The 10,671-nt window shown below is 48.9% G+C and overlaps 1 long non-coding RNA gene across 1 annotated transcript; it reads right to left on the bottom strand.

The window, feature by feature from the left end:
* Positions 1-814: 814 nt before the first annotated feature.
* Positions 815-1,822, bottom strand: LOC137203520 (uncharacterized). The gene is made up of 2 exons (XR_010933160.1): positions 1,619-1,822; positions 815-1,458 (listed from the first exon to the last, which is right to left on the bottom strand). It is a non-coding gene; the product is annotated as an uncharacterized lncRNA (long non-coding RNA).
* Positions 1,823-10,671: the final 8,849 nt, after the last annotated feature.

Consider the following 10,671-nt stretch of genomic DNA (forward strand, 5'->3'; position numbering starts at 1 on the left):
GTATGCTTTGGCCAAGGCCTGAGCCTCCGTCTTCTGCTCTGGCCTCCACCCCCTACATCATGAAAAGGCCCAGTTCCTTGCCCTCCTGGAGCCCCTGCCCGGATGCTGGCACTGTTTTCCTTCTTTGTAGTCACCAGGGGTGTCCCCTCTAACTGCACTTCTGTTGGCAAGGAGAGCAGGTCCCAGGAACGTGTAGGACGATCCACAGGGCAGGGGAACTGCCCTTTGCCATCCCTGTCCTGCCCACAGGCCCGTGCTAGCTTGGAGGGGTGGGCGAGGGACCCTCAGAAGGGGAAGCCCCCAAGCTCACTCAGACTCAGCCTTGTTCTGAGAGCCGCTAAAGAGCCCAGCGGGTTCCAAGTCTGACTCCGCAGCCGCAAGCCCTGGGTGGAGTCAGGGATTCGAGGTGCCTGCAGGACAAGGGGTTTGGAGGGTCTTGGGGGCATGTCCTGCACTAAGTAGGCCCTCCAGGTGCAGGTTAGGGCTGACTCGCTGGAGAGCAGCCCTCCTGCTCTGTGTAGTGGACTCGCCAGCATCTCCAGACGGTGTATTCCCCAACAGTCCTGAGCTCTGGTTGGCTGGGGAGGTGGGACAAGAGGCAGAGGGAAGGCCACTGGCTACAACAAGACGGATCTGTGTATTCCGTGGTTGGTAGGGCCGCCTCCCTCCCTCCCTTCCTCCCTCCCTCCCATCTTCCACCTAATTCCCCTCAGGGTCATGTGACCATGAGTGCCCAGGAGCTGGCACACCACACCCACCAAGGTGCTCTGCAGGCAGTGCAGTTTCCTTAAATAACAATGTAAATACGTACACCTTGATATCGAAACTCCCTTTAATCAATCTAACTTTTACCATATTGTCTTGTTAGCAATTGTGTCATTTTCTGTTTATACCACCACTTTTCCCTCACCCTCTAAACTAAATCATCATTTCAGTTACTAGAGTTTCCAAACGTACTGCTTCCTGGACAATAGGAATTATTGTGTCTCCCTGGCAGCAGCCTGGAGAACGACTCCACAATGCGCTGTTAGTGTCAGCACGATGACACAGCAGCGGGGAAGGCCGTGGCTTCAGGGGCTAGAGGTCCTGAGGGCTCGTGTCCACTTCCACTTACGCAGCCTGATTCTGAGTCCACGCCCAGCTTGGGAGATGGGGCTGGGCCTGACAAGGGCAAAACCAAATGGTGTCTCTTGTGGGGTGCGGCTGTATCGGACCCTGCGGGGCGCTGTGGCGTGCTAGCATGTGCCCGGTGGGGGCCTGACCGCTGGGTTAGAGAAAGATAGGTAAGATACACAAGGCGCCCTTCGTAGTGGGGAGTTGACGGCGGGTGTCTGCTGTACGCACCGGGGAAGAAAAGCCTCTCTAGGACTTGCCTCATGTCGACGGCACCTCAGGTGCCCAGTGAACAGCGCTTCCTCCACGCCGCGAGCCTGGTGCAGGAGAGCGCAGCGCCGGCACCTGGAAGGTGAGAGGGAGGAATCAGAACCGAGCCGGGACTGAACGGTACGCCTGCGCGTACGGAGCATCTTCCGTGTGCCAGGAACCATGCACACGCTGTTTTAGCTCATGGTTGTGATGAGAGGCGGAAACTGATGCTCAGAGAGGCTAAGTAACTTACCCCAGGCCACACAGCCAGAATGCAAACCCTACGACCCCGACCCCCACCCTGCGCCTGGGCAGCACTCAGGGCCGAGAATCTGGGAACCAGCAGCAGCATCGCTGGTCGCTGGGTGTGCTCAGAACCGCTCTCTAGAGATGTGGACCTGGGCCTGACTCTCAGCTGGATCTCTCCGCTTATGTTTGCAGATCGCGTCTGGCGCAAGCGGCCCCACTGACGAGTCTGCCGGGTGGGCCGCTGGCACCGAGACGTCGAGCCTCCGGGCTCGCTCTGCGCGGGCTGCTAGGAGCACACACACCCGATAGGCGTCCGCGCGGATTTGGTGACGGAGATCAGGTCACACCGAGGAGGACCTCGTCTGCAATCGCAGGAGGTAAGGACCCACCCCCAGAAAGGGGTCGGGTGGGCACGCTGTCACGGTCCCTCCCTCCCTGCGTCCTGACGCAGAGGGGACGGTCAGCGTCCGCGTCGGCAGGATCACGCTCCCAGATGGGGGGGTTGGGATTGATCTCGGCCTCTCACCGCTCACTACCCTCAGGCCGCGCTCTGCTCTCCTCGGGGTGCCCCCAGACCCATTGGTAGGAAGGGCGGCCCCCAGTGGTTCGATGTCTTGGCCCCCAAACAGACGGCCGCATGCCCCCCAGAGCGGGGGCGCAGCCCTGGGGGGCGTGGGCGCACGGCCGACACCACTTCACGGAGCAGAGTTCCAACACCAAGATGGGGACTTCCCTGGCGGTCCAGTGGTGAAGACTCCGCGCTTCCATCGCTGGGGCGCGGGTTCCCTGCTCGGGGAACTAAGATCCAGCATGCCCCACGGCGCAGCCAAAAACAAACAAGCAAAACCAAAAAAAAAAAAAAAAGAGAGAGAGAAAAGGTAAAACACGCCGAAAAAATACCGAGATGATCGGGCCACTTTGAGTCCTTCCTTCCCCCGAGGCCGCAGCAGGTGCACCACCGTCTGCTCCCTGGCCTCCCTCTTCGCCGCTGATGGGGTCCTCCTCCTCGGCCACCCTTCTTCCCTCCGTGTTTCCAGGGTTCTCTGTTCAGCCCACTCCTCTCATCCCCTCTCTACCACCAGGACGCTCTTGACTCTCAGCTATGCCTCACAAGCCCTGGACCTCCCTCTCGAGCTTTATGCCTGAACAACATGTACATCTTGTACAAATTTTGTTAGATTTATCCCCCAATATGTCAGTTTTTTTGGTGCTAATGTAAATGATACTAGGTCTTTAATCCTAACACTGTTTTATGTGTACCTTTTCTTGCTTTTCTTGATAGCCTTGCCCCAGGTTTGACATTTTATAGTCTTTTCATTACCAATTTTTGTTTTATACATCACTAATTTCTCCACCTTATTTGTTCTTTTACTTTTTGCTGTTGTTTTTTAGTTTGTTACAATGGATGCTTAGGTCATCAATTTTCAGTCTTTCATGTAGAATTTTTTAAAAAAATATTTATTTGTTTGCACCAGGTCTTAGTTGTGCAGGCAGGCTCCCTAGTTGTAGCTCCAGGGCTCCTTAGTTGTGGCTCGCTGGCTCCTTAGTCACGATATACGGGCTCCTTAGTTGTGGCATGTGAACTCTTAGTTGCGGCATGCATGTGGGATCTAGTTCTCTGACCAGGGATCGAACCTGGGCCCTCTGCATTGGGAGCTCAGAGTCTTATCCACTGCGCCACCAGGGAAGTCCCTCATGTAGAATTTTTACCATTCAGTTAAAAGTATTTCCTAATTTTCATTGTAATTTCTTCTTTGGTCTATACTATATTTGGAGATGTATTCTTATAATTTCCAAGCCTTTGTATATTTCTAGGATTTCGTCATAATTTCTAGTTAATTTTTCTGTGTTCAAATAATCCAATTTATGATATAGATCCATAGAAATTTGTTGACATGATTTACATGTGCTCAATTTCATAAATATTTCAGAGTGTGCTTGAAAAGAGGGCATATTCTCCCAATCTTGGATGCAGTAACATATATATCTCCACTAAGTTAATTTTATTGTTTTGTTCACATCTTCTATATCCTTAATCTTCTCATGTGTGCGTTATTTATCAGTTACTGAGAGACATGAACTTCTCTTTGTAGTTCCATCAATTTTGGGTTCTGTATTTCAAGGTAATGTTACTAGGTTCATATTCTGAAATTACATTTTTTGTGAATTGAACCATTGTAATTACTGATATATTTGGATTTAAATCTACTATATTATTTGTGATTTTCCATTTGTTGTGCTTTTCCTTTTTCTTTTCCCTCCTTGCCCTCATTTTATTAGCTTTTATTAAGCATTCTGCTTTTTTCCTAATAATTTGGAAGTTATACATTCTATTTCTGGAGTTTAAATCATTACCCTAAAAAATTATAACATGAAAACTTAGTTCATCAAAGTCTGGCGCTCATCGGTACTTTTTTACCCTAATTCTGAAAATAGGACCTAGAAATCTATCACTTTTTAAATTCATATACTTTATTATGTGTTAAAATTCAGTAAAATATTATCGTTGTTGTTGTTTATACATTTTCTTGCTCTTCATTCTGGTCACTGCTCCTGCCTCAAGTATGTTTTGTGGACTTGCCCTTAGAGAGGGTCATCTACTTAGGGTCGGATTTCCTAGTTTTTCTTTTTCTGGTCCTTAAAGGAAATTTTCTTTGGTCACCATATTCCAGTTTACTGATACTGTTTTTTTCCCTCATCATATTGAAGATATTATTTCACTGTCTCCTGTCTTTCAACGTTACTATCTCACCAGCTGTTGGTTTTTCAAGGTTACCAGGTTTTTCCTTTGGGTTGCTTTTAATAGATTGTTCTTGTCTCTGCTATGTACACTCTGACTATGTGTACATAGTCAGAGTACATTTCTTATTGTTTAATCTCCTGGTGCTTGTTGGTTCTCTGGAATCTGTGGGCTGCTACCTTCTGTCAGCTCTGGGGCAGTCCTGGTTGTCATGCCTCCTCCCCTTGCTCCTTCACAGGTCCTCCTGGAGCTCCTGTTAGACAGCCATCCTGGTCTCCTCAGTCCACCTCCTTCATATCTCTTGGCCTCTGTGTCATGTACTCCCATCTGCCCCAGATCCCCCCATGTTCTTTCTCTGCCCCACACGGTGTCCAGGAAGTGACCCTACAGGCTGGTCACCTCGGCTCTGCTGCACTCTGGCCACTGGGCTAGGTCAAAGGTCAAAGGGAGGGCCCAGCAGCAGTGAGCAGGAGAGGCTGCCCTTGTACCTTTTTCCCTCACCTGCCCTCCAGCCTGAGGTTTGGGCATCACTGCCTAAGACGGATGATCAGAAAAGGGCTTGTTGCTGGTTCCTTAAATGTTTGGTTAGAAGTTCAAGTTTTCTTGTTCATATAGTATTTTGAAATTATCTTATGTGCAATGTCTGAATTACTGATTGAACATACACTTATGGGGAAACTGCTTCAGAGGCTCACGGGGTGGACATCAGTACCGTTTGCAAATAACTCTGTTTCTTCCCACTTTCTTGTACATCCTGTCCCATGTGACTCTTTCCAGTCGATGAATTGAGGCTGAAACATGTCGTTGACATACTCTCTCTTTTCCCCAGCGTAGCAGCTGGCACTATTTGCTGGGGAAGGCTGGCTCCCACAGTGACCATCCAGGACACAGTCCCCTGTGACTTAGGGTGGGCATGGTTCACAAGAGAAAAACAATGTGATGCTGAGATTCGGGGCTGTTTGTTACCACAGCATCACCTAGACTATACAGACTGATAAGTTAATATTATGCTTTTAACTCAAATAGTGGTGAAGGCAGGTAGCTTGCTATCACTACAAAAGTTAGTCACAGGGCCAGCATGGGCACTTTAAACTTCCTCTCTCTGGAAAACTGAGATTGTTAGAACATCATGCTTTCCTCATGCAGAACTTCATAGTCAATAATTAAACTGCTGACAGGACCATAACATTGTCAGAATCTATATTCTTGCTGCTTTTACCCTGAGGGGTGGCCAGCACAGCCAGCTGCTCAGCCAGCTTTCCTGAACACCAAGAAGTCAGGTGCCTGTTGCAACATGAGCCTTGTGAGTCTTTTTGGGTGTCGCACACTATGTTCATCTTAAGAGAGTCTGCCTGTAGATATTTAGAATCATTGGCAAACTCATCATAGAAACATAAGTACACAGATTACAAACCTTTTATTATCACCCTTTATTTGCTCTTAGAAAACAGGTTGCAAGATTTTCATCAAACCTAAAGGTCCTTTTGGGACCTGTAAAATGGAAAAAGTGTTTTCAGCAGTGTGTTCATGCAATAGGATGATTCATATACTGGTGCTGTAATTAATGCATGGAACTGTCCCTTATCAACGGCTGCTAGCGTGAGCAAGGGCGTCAGCTCATCAGCACAGCAGCAAATGTCCTGCCTGTCTGTTGTGTTCAAGTGACAGGAGCAGCACAATTTTGCAGAAGAAACCCTACCCATGTACACGCACGATTAGTGCTTCTGGGGGATTATTTCCAGCACATTCCATCATGCACCTCCAGTTGAAACCCAAAAAAGTAAGAACTCTGAGGAAGTGAAGAGCAAAGTTACCCTTAGAAGGTAATGCAATAGGAAAAGTGGCTTTGGAGTTCAACTGCCCTGGGCTCCACTTCCAACTGTGCCATCCGGCAGCTGTGTGACAAGGAGCAAACTCCTTCACTTCTCCAAAAGCAGTGTTCTCATCTGTCAAACAGAGACAGTCGTGGCCACCTAATTGAGCTACTGTGAGAAATAAACAGTCACCTGGCATGTAGCAGAGGTTCCCTGCACCGTAGTTATTACGTCAGGTCCAGTGAGCACTTATGAACAGAACCAAAATTTAGGGGCTATTATCGTAACTAAGCATTTAGTAAGTACGTAAAGAACACTACTACTAGGACTCGGCGCTTTCACTGCTATGGTCCAGATTCAATCCTTGGTCGGGGAACTAAGATCCAGTAAGCCTCGCAGTGCGGCCAAAAACCAGAACAAAACAAAACAAAAAAACACTACTACTAATGATAGAGGATCTTTCCGCATAGTTGCTGGGTCCCAGGCTCTATGATAAACATTCTACACTTATCGTCTTCACACTAACCCTATTCTGTGGGCATTATTATTACCCCCAATTTACAAAGGAGGACACTAAGGCTTAGTGAAATAAAGAGATTTTCCCAAGATCACATGGGGCAGAGAAAGGTCTCGAAAAAAAGCCCACTCTTGCACTATTATGTAGCTCTGAAGAGATGCCCAGTTGCTACTTTTTTTATTTTTTTTTTTTTGCGGTACGCGGGCCTCTCACTGTCGTGGCCTCTCCCGTTGCGGAGCACAGGCTCCGGACGCGCAGGCTCAGCGGCCGTGGCTCACAGGCCTAGCCGCTCCACGGCATGTGGGATCTTCCCAGACCGGGGCACGAACCCGTGTCCCCTGCATCGGCAGGTGGACTCTCAACCACTGCGCCAGTTGCTCCCAGTTGCTCCCAGTTGCTACTTTTGAGGATGTCTCTAATGCTGCTACTGCCCTCCATGGAATGAGGGCATATCCTTGTTGGAGTCATATCTCTGTGAAATTAAGATGACATCTGTCCCATAGCTACATTTAAGATTCCACAAGACTGACAGAGTTGGGTTGACAGACACTGTTAAATTAGTAAAATCCACTTGCTAAGTGTTATGGACCAAATGTTTGTGTCCCCCCAGAATTCATATGTTGAAGCCGCAATCCCCAATCTCATGGAGTTAGGATGTGGGGCCTTTGGGAGGTGATTAGGATTAGTTGAGGTCAGGAGGGTGGCGCCTCCATTATGGGATTAGTGTCCTTATAGGAAGAGGAAGACACCAAAGTTTCCTCGCACCACCAAGTGAGGACACAGCAAGAAGGTGCTGTCTGCGAACTCAGCAGAATGTGACCATGACAGCACCTTGATCTTGGGATGCCAGCCTCCAGAACTGTGGGAAATAAACATCTGTTGTTTAAACCACCCGTCTGTGGTATTTTGTTACAGCAGCCTGAGCTAAGTCACCAAGTAATGTCATTAAAGTAAAATTCCTCTTCTCTTGAGTTTTCAGTGTCATATTAAAGGAAAACCATAATGAGTAAACCTTTCACGTCTTTATCCTTCAGTGAGTTCTTTTCATAACCAATCACTTCAACAACTGAAAGACACACACATTTGCAGACCTCTGCTGTGTGGACCTGGCTTAGGTCCCCCAGTCCAGCATTGAGGCACCATTGATTCAGGCCAGGAGGCCGAGGGGCGGGACTGGGCTCAGGGTGTCCCTCCTCAACCCTGCTCCGTGGGGTCCTCAGCAGCAGGTCTCCCTCCACCGTGGGACGGGCCGGAGCAGCAGTCCCATGGTTTGCTGGCTGCAGCTTCTCGGGGGAGAGTTTGCCTGTCAGGATCGGGGGCACAGCCTCAGAGCCCGAGGCCCGCTGCGTCCCTTGCGGCTCCAGGGGACAGGCGTCTGGGCGCCTCCCGAGGCCCCTCCCCAGCTGTTGTTAGCTGGAGGCCCGGTACCACAGATGGAGCTGTGAAAGAGGTGGGACCCCGAGCACCACAGAAGCCAGAGAGCAAATGTCACCGTCCAGCTGCACAGGCTTTCAGTCAGCTGAGTTCTGACGAGGGAAACGTCAGGAGGACAAGACGGTCCTGCCCTTGGAGGGGCCACCTCCTCGGGAAGTAAGCTGGACCCAGGGGGACACACGATTCATGCTGAATGAGTTCCCAGAACACAGTTTCTGGGGATGCAGGGAAATGACTGGATGCACAGGTCCTGACAACTGCTAATTCCGTGCCCTGAGTGACCTACAGCCAAGTACTAATCCCCACACAAAGGCTCCTTTTAGACAAGAAGTTTGGTCACAGTTCCTGGGACGGATTCTGATGCAAGATGTACTTTTCACCAATCAGAATTATAGTAACAAGAAAGTAAAGCGGAGGAGACCAATTCCACAAAATATAGAGGTCTGAGCAACAAGCCCTTTGGCTGTGAAGTGCCCTGACAGAAGTTGCCAGAAAGCACTGCAGGGCGCCCTCGAGAGTGTCCTTCACCACAGCCGAGGCTTGCCTGTCCCCGTCACCAGGCTCACGGTCTGAGAAGTCCTGGTAACTGAACATCCCACCACACTGTCACCATCGGCTCCAGAACTGGCCATCTGCCTTCCCAGCTCTTCTGAGGAGCCCGGCAGTGTGTCCAAGGACGTGGGGTCTGGGACGCGCACCTGCCCCCAGGAAGCCGCACTCAGGCAGGCAGAGTGAGGGTAGAGGAGCAGAGAAGGTAGGAGGTGGTGTGTGGTGCTCCGTTCCTCGCCCCGGGCGTGCAGCTCTAGGAGCCACAAGTCATGACGCTTGTGTGTTCGTTCAGACAGGCCTGGTGGCCGAGCACAGAGCTCCCGCCGGTGGACTTGTCACACAGACACACAGTGAGGGGAGGTGTTTCTAGTCTCTTCTTTTCATGTGCTAGTTCTTTTCCTTTGAAGGCTGGCAAATAGCTCAGTTACTGCACGACCGTGCTCTCTAAGGGGTGATTTTATTGCCACATGTGGGAACCGAGAATCCCTGGCGAGAAATTAGACATTTGATACATTTCATGGCAATGCTCAGAGCATGACCTTCTGCTGCCCCGATAAGGTTTTCATATAAAACTGATTCATGGTGGTCATTATACTAGTACCTCTTACTTTACACCTTATGTTTTTGCACACACCTTATGCTTTTGCACACATCTTAACTAGCCTCCATAAACAATCCTCTGGAGGGGGGCTTTATTTCCCCCATTTTGTGAAAGAGGAACCAGGGCTATGAGGACTTGTCACTCGCCATGGCTCACAAATCTGTAAGGTGCAGAGCTTTTCACCAGGGCAAGTGTTTATTAAGTGTTTTTAGGCAAACACAATTTCAAATTCATGGGTGAATAGTAAAAATACCAAAGACCTGTCCGTTTTTCATTGACAGGACGTATAAAGTCCTGACGTTATTCTCTGACAGGAATGTTAATGCACTTCCTCTTTGTCAAGGGTCCTCTTTTTGGTTAACGAATGGTTTCTCTTCTGTTCTATTGAACAGCAGACTTCAACTGTTCTTTGTAAAACCAAGAAAATCACATATTTGACATCTTATATTATTACCATCATTTAAAAAAATTCTGTCCACTCCATACACTGCCTATATACATGATTGTGTTTACGGGACAGCTGAAAAGATACTGGTCCTCAGCAGAGCCTGGGGTCCTGTTTGCCACTTGGAGCATCCTTGGGGAGAAGCAAGCCTCTGGTCTTGGTTTAGCGCTGCACCACAAAGTTGTTGAGAATATTATTGATACTAAAAAGTAAAGCACTTTGTAAATGTTAAAGTTCTACGCAAATGTAAGAAATTGTTCATTATTGCCTAGAGTTAAAAGCTAAAGAAAGGATAGTTGCTTGCCCGAAGCAAAGGATTGGTTGAACTTATCTAAATACTGTATTTTTTAAGGATGAACGGGCCATATAAGAGTGAGGGGAGGGGGAGAGGTTGAGGGACATGCAGGTACCTGAGGAAGACAGAGGGGTGTGAGCACGGTTCCGTGCATCTCAGGAATGGTGCGCAGAGCTGTCTGGGGTTTAGCAAATGATTCTAGCAAATCCTAATTACCCCAGAGGCTTCCTTCAGAAGTGCCACAGAGACACAGGCGGCATGCTTTTCTAACCCATGACACAAAAACGGGTAGTACAGTTAATAACAGATGAGAGAATCGTGACTCAAAATTATTTTTGGTGTTCGAATTTGGGGGGTTTATGAGGCATTTTCACGTTAAGAATGGGAAGACTTGTTAAAAAGATCTGAGAAGTCGAGATGATTGAGAAGTCGAGATGCTTGAGAAGCAGAGCAGCTGCTGGTGGACAGCAGAGATGCTGGGCCAGGCCACCCAGCTTCAAGCCCCACTGCTGCCTGTTAGCTGTGACCAGGCTAGTTACCCCTGTGTTGTGCCTCGGTTTTCCTGTCCAGTCACAGGGTTGCTGTAGGGATGAAATGAGTTAACATGTGGGCTAGTGAATAGTGCTCCACACCTGGTCACACGCACGCAGGTACAGTTTACC

Source organism: Pseudorca crassidens, chromosome 1 (assembly GCF_039906515.1).
Source record: "Pseudorca crassidens isolate mPseCra1 chromosome 1, mPseCra1.hap1, whole genome shotgun sequence".
Lineage (NCBI taxonomy): Eukaryota > Metazoa > Chordata > Mammalia > Artiodactyla > Delphinidae > Pseudorca > Pseudorca crassidens.